The sequence below is a fragment of the Brassica napus genome, chromosome C6, assembly GCF_020379485.1.
Source record: "Brassica napus cultivar Da-Ae chromosome C6, Da-Ae, whole genome shotgun sequence".
NCBI classification, from domain to species: Eukaryota; Viridiplantae; Streptophyta; class Magnoliopsida; order Brassicales; family Brassicaceae; genus Brassica; species Brassica napus.
The window spans coordinates 17184264-17199899 of NC_063449.1; the positions used below are offsets into that span (position 1 = coordinate 17184264).

Here is a 15636-nt window from a genome sequence, read left to right on the forward strand (position 1 = left end):
TCCTGCTGCTGCATCCGCTCCTGCTCCTCCGGGTCCTCCGGGAGTGATGAGTGTTGCGGAGTTGGTGCAACAGCCCGGTCGTGACCATCTTCCGTATCTCACTCCGTATCCACATGGACGGTGTCAAACATGGTAATTAAACATTTTTTTTTCTTTAAATTTGGATTCATTATTAACCGTTTGTTCTTTTTATTAGGTTCAACCAATCCGGGAACGGGATCAGCGCATGGATCAACCGTATGTTGTACTTGGCCCTAGACAGGGGACATCCGACTTTCACTCACTTCCCTACCGACAAGCAGGTTCTGTGGTTTCGTCAGTTTGCGGTAAGTATTCTAATTTTTTACTTATATTTTTAATCTTTAATATAAATTTTCTACTAATTGTGTTTTTTTTTCAGCAAGAGTTCAACTGGAATTCCGATGAGACGCTCTTTATCTATCACCACTTCGTCCATAAAGTTATGGACAACTATGGGAAGCAGATCCACGAGTGGAAGAAGAAGTGGGAAATCAATAAGGTTCGATTTAATTTATTAAACAATTTTTTATTTTATTAAACTATTTTTTAATTTATTAAACTATTTTCTTTTTTTTTTATTAAAAGGTCCCAAAGTCGATGAACGACACGGTCTGGAAGGAGTTGTGTGCGCATTGGGATAAGGAAGAGACGAAAGAAACTTCTTCCACCAACTCCACCAACCGCAGGAGCGACCGTAAAGGGAAAGGCATCTACAAGCATAACTTGGGTGCTCAATCTATTGCCACTCTGGGAGATCGCATGGTAAGTTCAACCGCTTTTTCTTCAATTATTTGATTTTCAGAATTTTAATTTATTGTGCATTTCTTCTAATTTCTAATGTTTCTTTAATTTATGTTTTTTTTCAAGGCGGAAGAAAATGATGGCGAGCCGGTTGATGATCTCGCCCTAATGAGGAGGTCGTATACCAACAAGAAGACCGGCCAGATTGATGACGGTCTTGTGAGGGACGTGGTCGACCTGGTCCAAACTCAGGTGGTAGACGAAGTGTCTCAGCTTCAAACCGAGGATGACGCTTCGATGGCTTCGACCAACTTGTCCCGATTTTGAATCAACGAAATCGTTGAATCCGTAAGTTCTTTTTTTTAAAGTTCAATTCATTTATTTCTTGGTTTAAATTTGTAAATTTGGCTATTTTCTATTCAGTTGGTTCCAAAGAAGAAGGGACGTTTGGTCGGTTCCTCCTTCTTCTGCACCACCGCCCTTTGTTGATCCAGAAGTACTTACGGCTCAGTTGAAGGACAAGGATGATCGCATATCTTTGTTGGAGACCCAGATGGCGGCTCAACAGGCGGGCTATGAGGCACAGAGGAGGCTGAACCAGCAAATGATGGAGATGATGCAGAGGATGTACCCGAACGAGGTGTTCCCGGACGTGCCAAACCCGTAGATTTTTTTTTTTCCAAAAATTTGGAATGTTTTATTTTTATTTGTGAAACTTTGAATATTAATTAATATGATTTCAATTTTAATTTTAATTTTATATTTTCGAATTTAAATTTCAAAAATTTTATTTTTTTAAAAAATTAATATTTTTTACATTCCGAGGAAATTAATTATATTTTTCACTCGATCGATCGATGCGTTTTTGGACATATACCCATCGATCGATCTGTTTATAAAAAAACGTTTGGAATATACCGAGGGACATCTTCCTCGTAATATACCGAGGGACACCTTTCCTCGGAATATACCGGGGGACATGTTCCTCGGAATATACCGAGGGACATGTTCCTCGGAATATTCCGAGGAAGATGTCCCTCGGTATATTCCGAACGTTTTTTTATAAACGGATCGATCGATGGATATATGTCCAAAAACGCATCGATCGATGAACTTCCGAGGAAATATCCCGACGAAGTTCTCCCTCGGTATACTCCAAGGAGATTTCCGACAAACTAGTGATCCTCGGAATTTCCTCGGAAATTTGTTTCCTCAGAATTCCGTCGGAAAATTCCGAGGGATTTCCGAGGAAAGAAGAAATTCCGAGGAATTATTTTCGATGACTTGTTTCGTCGGTATGTCTTCGGAATAACGTTATTCCGATGAAATTCTGACGATTTTTTCCCTCAGTATCCTTGCTGTTTTCTTGTAGTGATATTGTAAGGGGTGGGAATGTTACATAAATGAGGCCATCAAGCTGAAACGAGACCATCATTAAATGAGCTCAAAGAAGCTATTTGGAAAGTGGATACAAATGCTAAGATTAAATCATTCATGTGGCGAGCACTTTCGAATGATATTTTTGATGGGGAACTTCTAGCCAAAAGAGGACTAAGCGTGGATCCTTGCTCTCAACTATGTGGGTTCAGAGGGGAATCTGTGAACCATATAGTTTTTACATGCTCTATTGCAAAACAAGTACGGGTGTTATGTAACATTCCTACCCCTCATGACAGAATCAATGAGAATTTTTTTTCCTCAAAATTTCATCACCTGCTCAACTTTGATTAAATCCGATGTATCCTGGTGAAAATCAGAAGATGTTACTTTTGAGTTATCTGGTATCTATGGAAAACCATAAATGACTTCTTTTTTGAAAGAAAGTTTTTCTTAGCCAATGAACTTGTGGCCAAAATCAATAAGGAGGCGGATTTCTGTTTTTTAGCTCAGAAATTGGATAGGGAAGTTGATAAATAAATGTACATTCAAGTTGAAGAATGGAACACGATGGGTTGCTCCCTTGCCATTGTTGGCCAAATGTAATACTAGAGTTTCTTGAAAAGCATCAAGTCAGAGGGGAGGTGCTGCTTGGGTGTTGAGAGATGATAGTAGGAGAGCATTTTACTTTGTTTCAAATATCCAAGAGCTCATATTCAAGTCTTACAATGGGCGATTGAATGCAAGATTGATCACAGAAGAAATAAGGTGATGTTTGCTATGGAACAGGCCCGTCTCTTGGCATGTGCCAGAGGAACATTTGCACAGGGTCCAAAATATTTTTACAAAATTTTTGTTAGTGTTTAGGGCTTTTTTTAGAAATATTTAGGGCCTTTTTTTACAAAATCCTTTTACTTCTTGCTGTAAAAAAGTAGACTTTGCACAGGGTCCACAGTGAGTATGAGACGGGCCTGCTATGGAAGATGCTTGTTTGGTTGGTGTACGGCTTAGACCGAAAGCTTAGCCATCTTTTAAGTTTCAAAGGACTGAATGCTTAAAAAACTCTCTAGATAGAATGGTGGAGAATGGAGTAGGAGATAAAAAGAATAGAGGGGCTTTCCTCATTGTTGATAGTATAACAAGGTTTGGTTGACCCGATCTTACGTTGCCACAGGTTATATGAAGTAGTTAAAATGTGCTTTTGTTGATGAGGAATGCTCTCCCTCTGTTTAATTATAGTGTCTCGCATGTTTGTACGGTGTGTGTGGTCTAATTCTTTTGTGTATGACCATTTGGTCTCATTGATTGGTAGAAGGTGGCTGGTATATTTTGTTCTGCCACATGTTTTACTGTTGACTGTGATGGGCGAGGTCTGTGTTTAATCTGCTTTTTGGTGATATCAGCCTTAGAGAATTGTTGTAGGGTTGGAGATGATTAGTCTTTGTGACTTTGGATTTTCCGTTTGGGATTAATATAAAACAACTGATGAGAAAAATATATGCATGTTATTCAAAGCAAGAGAATTGACATATTATATTTTTTACGTACGTAAATAATGTTAGGGGAACTCGTGAATTTTCATATAGTAAAACCAAATCAATGTTCATGTTATTTTAAGCAAGAGAATTGTCTTATTATATTTTATGAAGAATTATGTTAGGGAAACTCGCGTTGGTAGTTTAAGTGCAATTTGGGGAAGATGAGACAACTAAGAATGACAAGGAGTGTCAGTAAGAACGTAGGTGATTTCTATATGGATTTGACTGTAAGGAAGCTTCGGACACGTACATAATGTCATTCCCAGCCATGTGCACGATTTACCAACTAAAGTAAGCTAATAGTGCGTGTGCAAGACACTCATGAAACAAGCTGTACAGGTCATATGATCCTTCAAAATTCCATCATTTATTATAACTAGCACTAGACCCTGGCCAGCGCGGATATGAATTTTCAGTTTTTAATTATTTATTTTATTAAATTATGTATTTATAATATTCATTCATATTATATTCATTAAATAAATATATTTTTTTTGCATCTTAAACTATCTATTTTCTTACGAATGTGTGATATCATATAAAAAAATATAAAAAAAATGAGTATACATAGTTAATTAGATAATTGTAAAAACATAAATTTTTCTTTCGTTTGCGATATCATATAAATAATGATCCGCCTAGTTAACAAAAATCATGATTTTTTTTATGTGTAATTTTTTTTTATTTTGACCATTTCCTTAAAACTATATTAAATTTTACATATTTTAATTAGAATATTTTTAATATCTTTACCTTTTTATTTGAAATGCAACTCAATATTTTTTAAAAAATTATAACAAAATATTTAAAAAATATTTTTAGAATTTGTTTGAAAAATATGAAAATTAAATTTTAAATTAAAATTATCCTAAAACATGATAAGTTTTGATGTAAACGAAAACTCAAATTATGTCAAAAATAATTATATTCAATGATAATAACAATTTAAATTGATTATTTTTAAAAAAATACATTTACAAAAATATTGTTTGAAAGAAAATTCATTTCTCTTTCAAATATAAAATGAAAATATTATAATTAAATAATAAAAAGTATAAATAAAAACCATAAATTTAGGAAATGACAATTGAGTTATATTATGCTAAATTTTTATTTTGAACAATTTAGCAAATGACAAATGAGTTATTAGCAATAATACCATATAATTTTTAAAAACATAGTCATTCTTAAATATTTTTTGAATAAATAAATATTTTTTAATTTAATCAAATGAAAATAATATCCGTACAATTGTGTGAGTGAAATTCTAGTTTTATTGATGCATGTTATATATTGTTGTATGTTTTAGGTAACATTTTAATGATGCACGTTTTTTAAAATCTCCATTATTAAAATTATGCACGTAAGGATAACTCATGAGTTTTTTTGTTGATTAAATGACATTATGTCCAAATTTATTTAAGGATATTTCATTAAGGTAACTGAAAAAGACAAACAATAAAATGGGAAGTTTAAATTCATTTAAGCATATTTCATTAATGTAACTGAAAAGACAAGTAATAAATTAGGCAGTTTTATTCGTTTTAGGATATTTCATAAATGCAACTGAAAAAGACAAGAAAAAAATAGGAAGTTGAATTAATGAAATAAGAACATTTTCAAATTGGTACTTCTCTTTTAATAATATAGATGTAAACATATGTTTACGTTTTTTTAACAAATTGACAAGAGTTTAACAATTAACAAATATAATAATGTAAATATGTAAATATGTAATCTAAAATAAGAATATCAGATTCTCCTTTCAGAATGATTTTCGATGGATTAATAGGAAATCTACACAGCATATATTAATATAGAACAAGACATTAAAAACAACACAAAATATATTTAAAAAATCAGTCGTTTTAATACTTTGATCTTCTGAATATATATATATGTGAATCCAAACTGTTTATTGTTTGATCTTGTCTGAATTCGGACAAATGCTTTCAGTTTCCTTTTTACCAAATCTGAAGATGAAATCTTTTTACTTATCCCACAAGTTAGAACAAAAACTAATTACATCATCAACCAATCAATCGTACTTTTCTCTCCATGAATAAACAAGAAAGAAAACCCAAGAGATCCCCAAAGCTATGTCTCCAAGAGCTTGTTTGGGCCATTCATAAGCAAGATCTTCGATTCTCCACTCGAACAAAACCCTCCACGAAGCCATTAACACGTAAAGAATCACAGACCCTCCAGCGAAGAAGCTATGAAACTCTCTGTCTTTCACGAAAGACACCATGAACAGTACAAACCCAATGGCAAAGAGAAGCAAGAGAACGACTGAGAAATTTGAATGAGAAGCTCATCATGTGGCGTTGAACCTTTTAGTTTGCTAGCAATCTCACTTCCTGGTCCAAAGATGGACGCTTTCTCTGTGTAGAACATCATCAGGGTTCCACTTGTTAGAGCTATTACAGAATGGAGTATACAGATTACACGAAAGAGAGATGGGTTCATCGAAGTTGCTGTCGTCATGATGAAAAAGAAAAAGAGTTTGTGGGTTTTATCAGATGGAGCAAACGATGATTGTGACTTTGTGAGTTAAAAGAGAAAAATGGAAAGATTTTGTTCACAGGATCTTGTTTGTTTAAGCAGGCCGGCGCCCTAGGGCAAAAATAAAAAATTTTACTCTCCAAAATTTATATATCGATAATGTTTAAAATATTTTTAAAATTTAATCAGTAATATATTATATATTTTGTAGTGAAAATAAAACTATATACCTATCAAATAATTTTGGCCCCTTTTCAGTTTTATTTATTATATTTATAATTTATTTTATATATAAAAATATAAAATTATATAAAATTAGACCCCTTAATTATTATTATACGGGGGACATTGGGCTTGGAACCGGGGCAGTCGCACCGCTTGTCCCCTAATAAGCCAGCCCTGTGTTTAGGAAATGAATGAAGGAGGGAGGTATGGACTTGGGCTTTTGGGAAGAAATATGATCTGATTTTGGGATTTGAACTTTTAAAAGATTCCATGAATTTTAATTTCTTTAATCTATCTATATATATAAAGAAGGGTTTCCTTCACTCCTAGGCCATCCACATCAGATTCCATGTCACTAATTCGGAGACTGTGGTGACGAAAAGTGCCACGGTCAATCAAAAGTCAATGTTTCATTAATTTTTGAATTTAATGGGTTTTATGTGTTTATAACGGTCCAAATACATCTTCTCTGAAAAAAACGGTATACGAAACTTAGGGAAAGTGGCCGTCGAGCAACAATTCCCGTTCAGTCAACTGTCAATAGAAATCTAACGGTTTCACTGGTGACGAACGATTCCGATCAATGTCAGTCGGAAGTCGAATAGACTTCTTTAATCTGGAGCCGTTACGGAAATTAACTTGGTTCATGCATCTTCATTAATATTCACATTAATACCTACTCTCTACTTCTCACACGTTCTCACATTCAATGAATCTCTTCATTCATTCCTTTGTGTTAATCCTCCATTATAAATATGAAGGTTTTCTTCCAAGAAAATCATTAGTTTATTTCTCTTAATAAACAACACAAAAATTTGATGAAAAAAAAATTGTTAAACTCATCGTTGTACTTGACGGATTGTGACAGAAAAATGATAAGAAACTTAAAAAATGGATGAAAGAAAGAATAAACAGAGAAGAAGAGAAAAGAGGAAGACGATATAAGAGGGGAGATAATTTTTTTTAGTGAACTTTTTTTTAAAAGATCTATTTATCTTTAGCTCATAATAATTTTCAACATCTTGGTGTTGATTTTTCATTACTGTGGCTCCCTAAAAGGGTGTTGGCCCTGGTCTCAAGGATACAACAGTTAGTGCAGACACTTATGGATATAGAATCATGTGTAAGTATGCATGATTGTGATTTGTGAGTATATTTCAATTACATATTTTTCATACCGACTACTGGATTATGAATTCTATTTAACTTGGCTGCTTATGTGTCTCTAAAATTGGCTGAGTTTTGATATATACATAGAATGCATTTTTCTTATTATACTTCCAAGTTTGAGTCTGCATATATCACAATAAAATGAGAACGGTGGACAAATTAGTTGAGTGTGGAATACTAAACATATTCTTACATTAAATTGAAGCGTTGTAGTTTTGTCCAAACACTAACTTATGCCTTATTTAGAACACTCACTTCCCATAACATATGTACTCTTTTCTCGACAAATGATACCTGCTAACCTAATAAAAAAACAATCACAGCGTTGACACATTTGAAAGAAAATTCGTCCAACCGCACCTCCTATTTCGAATAAAACAGCTAGAACTAATACGATATGAAAAACAATAGTTTCAAAAAATATATATATATGAAAATGTTTCATTGGACATCAACCTAAAATAATATTTTAGCACATAATTAATAATATAATATCAAAGACATAAATTTTAAAAATATTCATAAGAAAAAATATAATCTAAGATTTTTTTATTAAAAATTATTTTACTTATTATAAAAATTATCATAATTACAGTAGAATAAACAAAGAAAATATGTAAAACTATAATGTATTCATGAATATTTTAATATTAAGATGATCATGATCTATAATAAGAATAACAAAACATACACAATAAAAGTTAATATCGCCTTAAATTTTAAATAAGCTAAACATTTTGAAATACTCTTTAACTGATATATTTATGTATTTTTGGTTCCCGATTTTTGGTTCCTGTAGCGTAGAGAGAGAGAGAGAGAGAGAGAGAGAGAGAGAGAGAGAGATATTATACTAATAGTAAAAAATAGTTTTTTTGTTAATTTTAAATTAAGAAAATAGTATATCTCATATACATCTCTTGCAAATGTAAAACTAAAACACAAACCACAAATCATATAAAAAATAATAATCTTGATTACAAGTAAATTATATTCCGCCTGTAGGCCGGGCCGACCCTAGTAAGTCTATATAAACTCTTAATATAGAAAGGTTTTTATAATAAGGTTCTTGGTTTGATGTGAGTTCACTCTTTGAAGAATTTTATTTTCTCTCCTCTAGGAAAGGCAGCCAAACAATTTCAAATCCCACGTCCCAACTAATTCTTGATTATATGATTAAATTAAAATCTGGAATATCTATACTATTTGAGAATTGATTTTGATCACTTATCATGTTTCCATAATCTTAGGTAATTTTTTTTTGTTTGTCATGTTCTCAATAATTATAACCAATTAGTCATTAATTTAAATTTATCAAGATATTTGAACTTAATTAAATAAGTAGAAATAAAAATTATGATATAAATCTAAATATTTTGCTCGACCCAATTTTTAAAATCACATTTATTATAAGATATGTAGAGTAATATACCTAAATCAATTGATATAGGTTTTAATTAGTGCAAACTCTATCGTATGTATATAATGTTCTTCGTAATATGATTTCATAAAATAGGACTTTGATATTTAAAATAATATTACCTTTAAAATTTTCTTAAATAAAATAATATGTATTTCAAAGTAATAAAAATATTTTCTTTATATTAAGCTACTTTCTTATATGATAAAAATAATTTAAATAACATAAACCAAAGTATCTTTAATGAGCTAAAAATATTTTGTAATTTAATATAACTGATATTTTTATTTATTTTTTCATAATATTTTTTATCAAACGATATATAACAAAGAGAAATTTTATGTTTACCACTTTATGGTACCACTTTTCATCTTTACCACCACTAAAGAGACATTTTCAAAAATATCTTCTTCGTTAAGTGGCAAACGACTCGTATACTCTTGTTATCTGTATATATAATAAATCATTATTTAAATAAGTAAAAAAATAAAAAATAATTTTTTTTATGTTTTCGAATTATACTTTTTCAAATTCGAACTTTTATATAATTTTGTTTTTTGAATTTTTTTCGAAGTTTGATTTTATTTTTTTTTCAAAATTTCTTTTTGAAAATCGAAAATTATGTTTGAAACTATTTTTTAAATTTTTTTAATATTTTTAAGTATCTATTTATATATTTATTAGAATCCTAAATTTCACATTCCAAAAACCCTATTTCACCTCTCAACTTTAAAACCTAAGTCTATATTAGTTAACCCTAGGGGTATAAGTGTCTTTTATCCTTCATTAAAAGTGAGGGTAAAAGTGATTAGTGTAAACATGAAAAGTTTTACTATGAATGTGGTATTTGTGGCAATTTCTCATATAAAAATAGGTTTTTTGCAAAATTGACCTAAAACTCAAAATGAAACACAAAACTAACCTCCTTTTTTTTTTTTGGAAATGAGTTTTGCCCTATTCACCCCACAAGTTCATATAATTCATAAAAATGCCATCAATTTTTTTTCTTTTCGAAAATGACATTTTTACTCTCTCACCCTCATCATCTTCAAGTAATTACACGATTGCCATTGTCATCAATACCCCAACCACCATGAACAACCAATTTGAAGCTCTTAATGCTCCCAAAATCGATTTACCCTTCTTCTTTCTCCATTCTTATGAACTAAACACAACATCTATCTCACTTTCTCTCCACATTCAATTAAAAAAACCCAAGATTTTGATTCTATATTTTTTATGGTTCATAGAGTCATAGAAGCTAACAATTCTGGGTGGGTCACTTTCGTTTGAGATTATGTGTGCTTGGAGAAGCCTTATGTGTGCTTGGAGAAGCCTTATGTGTGCTTGGAGAAGCCTTATGTGTGCTAAGGAAGTTATCTCACCAATTTAAGGTATGAAATCGAGTTTTTTTCCAGATCTGTTCGTCTAGACGACTTCCCAGGTAAGTCGTCTGGTTGTAGACGACTTACCTGGAAGTCATCTGGTCAATGCAGAGGTTATTTTTGCAATTGACTTTGAAATCGGTTTTCTGAGATGACTGAAATATAAGTCGTCTACTTTTGTTTGGTTACATGTAAGTCGTCATAGGTTAGTTTTGCATTTGACTGGATTTTGTCGGAATTTTGACTTTCCTAGACGATTTATTTTTCAGTCGTCTGGTGAAAAATTGAAATATCAATATTTTATTAAAACCTGACGACTTACATGTAAGTCGTCGTTGGTTAGTTTTGCCATTGAAAAAAAAAATTCAATATTTAATTATACCCATACAACTTACAATTCAGTTGTCCGCCCGACGACTTACATGTAAGTCGTCCAGGATTTTATTCCGAGATTCTGGTCAAACCTCGTAAATCCTGGATGACTTACATGTAAGTCGTCGGACAGACGACTGAATTATAAGTCGTCTATATATAATTAAATATTGAAGTTTTATTTTTCAATTGCAAAACTAACCTATGACGACTTAATTGTAAATCGTCGAGTTTTAATAAATTATTAATATTTCAATTTTTCACCAGACGACCGAAATGTAAGTCGTCCAGGAAAGTCAAACTTCTGAAATAATCCAGTCAAATGCAAAACTAACCTATGACGACTGAAATGTAAGTCATCTAGCTTTTTTGGAGTTTTTTTTAAACCAAACAAAAGTAGACGACTTATTTTCAGTCGTCTCAGATAACAGATTTCAAAGTCAATTGCAAAAATAACCTCTGCGTTGACCAGACGACTTATATTTTAGTCGTCTGGAAGACTTAGATTGAAGTCTTCCGCGTCGATCTTTAATAAACTTTCGTTATCTTTGTTCTGTGTTTGCTAATGTGTTTTATTTTGATTTTTTCAGATGATGCGTCAGTTACATGCAGTGTATGGAGAATGGTTGTTGAAACATGGATGTTGGAATTTTGTGGTTGATCATTTCAAAGGAGCGAGAATGTTATTTTTGAGGGAAGGTTCGACACATGTTGATCTTGTTGCTATGGCTCAAGAAGATTATAACCTGGATATGAACACAGAGTCTATGAAGTTAACCTACTCATTACAACAGAGTCTTTGTAAAATTTTAATTGCCAAAATGACCTAAATGGACGACTTCTCTGGAAGTCTACTAGACGACCTCCGTGGATGTCGTCTGCGTCAATGTTTAATAAACTTGCATTTTCTCTAAAACTATAAAGACTTTTAAACATTTTCTTCTTAATTCATATTTATTAATGAATATTTGGGCTATTGAATGAAATTTATAACCTAATTGGTGATATTTATGAGGTTACCAACATTCACGTTAATTAAAGTTTCTAACTGATTCGAGAAGACTTCCGTGGAAGTCTTCTACGCTAGTTTTTAAGTCTTCTACGCTAGTTTTTATGTCTTCTACGCTAGTTTTTGAACAACTTGTATTTTTAAGAGTGATAAGTAACTTCAAGATATGTAAAACTCATATTTTCAAAATATGTTTTCTCTCTTACTTTTACTAAATTTGACTAAGTTTTTCAACACAAACTTATAAACAATATGATAACACAAACTTATAAAAAATATGATATGCTTTGACTAGTTACTATTGTTTGTTTCCATCTCTTAAGTATTATTGTTATAGATACTAATGATGATTATTATTATGAATTGGAAGAAAGATTAAAATGTTTCTTAAAATGTTGTATCAATATGAAGCTACCAACATTCTTGTTTATTAAGATGAGAAAAAAGGCCATTGGGGTTTATTATTGCATATGAGAGATCCAAAGATAAGAAAAAGGCTATTGAAGTCTATTATTTCATTGATTTGTAAATGTGTAAACACATTGTTAGCACATATATTACATCTTGGGAAACATTATTACTGATTTTACAAAAAAATCACAACTAAAAGAGTAGACATGCAAATCACAAAACAGACCACAAACAAAACTATTATAGATCATTCCTCTACAAAGACAAACTTGGACTCCACTTGATATGGAAGAAGACTTCGTCAGAAGACTTCCTGGAAGTCGTCTGGAAGACTTCCTGGAAGTCGTCTGGAAGACTTCCTGGAAGTCGTCTAGCGCATTATATTTTAAACGACTAACAGGTAAGTCGTCCCAGAAGTCTTCCAGATCTGAAAAACCTGCATATGAAATCCAGATCTGAAAAACCTGCATATCAAAAAACGTTCAAATGGGTTAAAAACAGAGAAAATAAGTGGAAGATTAGATAAATCTACGTTTATAGAACACTCAAAAATACATATCTTAAATTAATAGATCTACCTTTAAATGCGTGGAAGATGAGTACCATCTGATTAAAAACCTGCAAAAAAAAAATAGATTAGTAAGAAAGACATGAGACAAAACTGAAAAATTCATATAAAGTTTGGTGTTTTCAAGTCAAAGAGATTAGAGTGGGTTTGGAGAGTTTTAGTTTGGGAAAAAAGTAAGAACTTTATACAACAAGAAGTTACCAAATGAAGAAAAATCAGACATAAAAACTTACCAAAAGGCTCAGATCTATTATGAAAGGGAGACTTCGTCAGACGACTTCCTGGAAGTCGGCTAGTGCATTATATTTTAGACGACTAACATGTAAGTCATAGTCTTCCAAATCTGAAAAACCTGCATATCAAATCCAGATCTGAAAAACCTGGATATCCAAAAACGTTCAAATGTCTTAAAAACAGAGAAAATGAGTGGAAGATTAGATAAATCTACCTTTATAGAATACACAAAAATACATATCTAAAAGTAATAGATCTACCTTTAAATGAGTGGAAGATGAGTACCATCTGATTAAAAACGTGCAAAAAAAGAAAGATTAGTAAGAAAGATATGAGACAAAACTGAAAAATTCATATAAAGTTTGGTGTTTTCAAGTCAAAGAAATTAGAGAGAGATTGAAGAGTTTTAGAATGATGAACATTACATTTTTGTTACAGCCATTTGAGAGGAGGAGAGAGAATGTGTAATTTTTTCTTTATATACGGAGACAAAAAATCCAATTAGGTTAAATATTTTTGATTCAGACGACTTCCTAGACGACTTACTTGTAAGTCGCCCAGAAGACTTTAATATTTTTAGCGAGAAATTAAAATATTTTTAGCGGAAAGCTAAAATAGAAGACTTCCTAGACGACTTACAAGCGTGAAAATAACTTTTTTTTTAATTTTAGGCGGGAATATTTGGACGACTTACATGTAAGTCGTCTGTTTTAATTTTTTCACCAGAAGACTTCCATGGAAGTTGTCTAGACCCTAAACATAACCCTTAAACTTAATTAACTAACTAAACACTTCATAAAATCAAATTAAACTTCAAAAGTGTTTACTATACACAAAAATAAACATTTATAGGTAAAAATTTAATTTTTCAAAAAAACATTCAAGCTTTCCCAAATCTAACCCTAAGAATACATATAATACTACAACATATGTTACCAAACCCTAGACCAAAGAATATCATGATTCACTATCTACACTCATCTATGTTGAAAACAATTCAATTTTGTTATATTTTAATTTATATCACTTAAAACTGTTTATAATTACATAATTTTAATTTTTCGCTTATGAGAATATTTTTTAAAAAATTTTAAATTATTTTTAAGATCAGCTACACCAGAAGACTTACTTTGAAGTAGTCCAGACGACTTCCAACATCTCAGACGACTCAGACGATTTACTGGGGCTATATTCGTAAAAATGACTTCTGTTTTTTTGTTTGGTCACAAGGGGCTGGACTGTAATTTCACAAGGCTTTTAGGTTAGTTTTTCATTTGATTCAAATTTGGGTATAGGTTTAAGGTTAAAATCAAGTTGTAAGTTAGTTTTGGCAAATTCCCCTATAAAAATTATCTATAAAATATCAAGAGTAACTTAATAGTGTACATATATAACATGCTTTCTCCAAAATAATTCACAAGATTGTTTTTTAATTTTTAAATAGTATAACTCAATATACTTTAATTAATTATAAATATACACCTTACCATTATTATTATTTTTGCATAATCGTTTTAGTTTGACTTTTGGTATCACCCAATATATCTATGATAAGAATACACAAATTTCTGTAATTATTTGAGAAATGAGTTTTATACGTGTTGCGATCACATTGTTCTCATAAAAGTCAATTACACGAATACATGTAATAGATTAAAAATTAGTCTCAATTGCCATTACTAAAAATTGTTTTATTTCCTTTTTATTAATAAAATTATAATTATATTTTTATTAATAATTAAAATGATAAAGAGTTTCAGAAAGATAAAGATTGTTTTAGCTCCATAGTGTATGAATCATTGAACAAGAAAATAGGTGAATAACATCAAAGACAAACAGAGGATAACTAACATCTAATAAGCAAATTAAGAACCTAGCTATAGAAAATCAGGAATCTATTATAATCTTTATGATAAGACAACTCGAGATCCAAAACACTTACATAATGTTGTAACAATTGTGAGAAGAAACAGATGCGGAAACAGATGAATAAAAACGATGTAACAACGACACATAGATTTAGCGTGGTTCACCAACTTGGCTACGTCCACGGCCAAAGAGAGATCTTATTATTGGAGGCGATATTGAGTTTACAGAGTGCAAATTCAGGGTTACTTCGAATACAAGATATATATATTAACATCTCGCATCTAAAACCCTAGACGAAACGGACTCATGGGCCTAAGCCCACGATCAGATGTAACATCCATAATAACCTGATGCAACGCTCTTGATGCAACCGAGTCGGTATGATGTACGTGATGTAACATCCATCGCCTAGATGTAACATCCAGATTCAAGGCATATCAACAATTCTCTACCTTGACTTGAATCCTCTCAATAACAGATGTACCAGATGTACTAGATGCACCTTCAAGTGCCAAATATACCAGATGCGCTTCTCTGCGCTAGATGTACCATCGCTCTCTTTGCCTCATATGTCCCTTCGGACCAGATGTGCTGCTTAGACGAACCAGACGCCATTTAACGGCCAGATGCTCAACTAGAGCCAGACGTTCGTTATCAGCCAGATATCCCAATAGACCATACGTCCTTACGGACCAGACGTCCTTACGGACCAGATGTCCTTACGGACCAGATGCCCCGACGGGCCAGATGTCCTTGCGGACCAGATGCCCCTTCAGGCCATATGCCCCTTAGGG

The 15636-nt window shown here is 31.8% G+C and overlaps 1 pseudogene; it reads right to left on the reverse strand.

Moving 5' to 3' along the window:
* Positions 1 to 5606: 5606 nt before the first annotated feature.
* LOC106410312 lies at positions 5607 to 6233 on the reverse strand (annotated as a pseudogene).
* Between the last annotated feature and the right edge of the window lie 9403 nt (positions 6234 to 15636).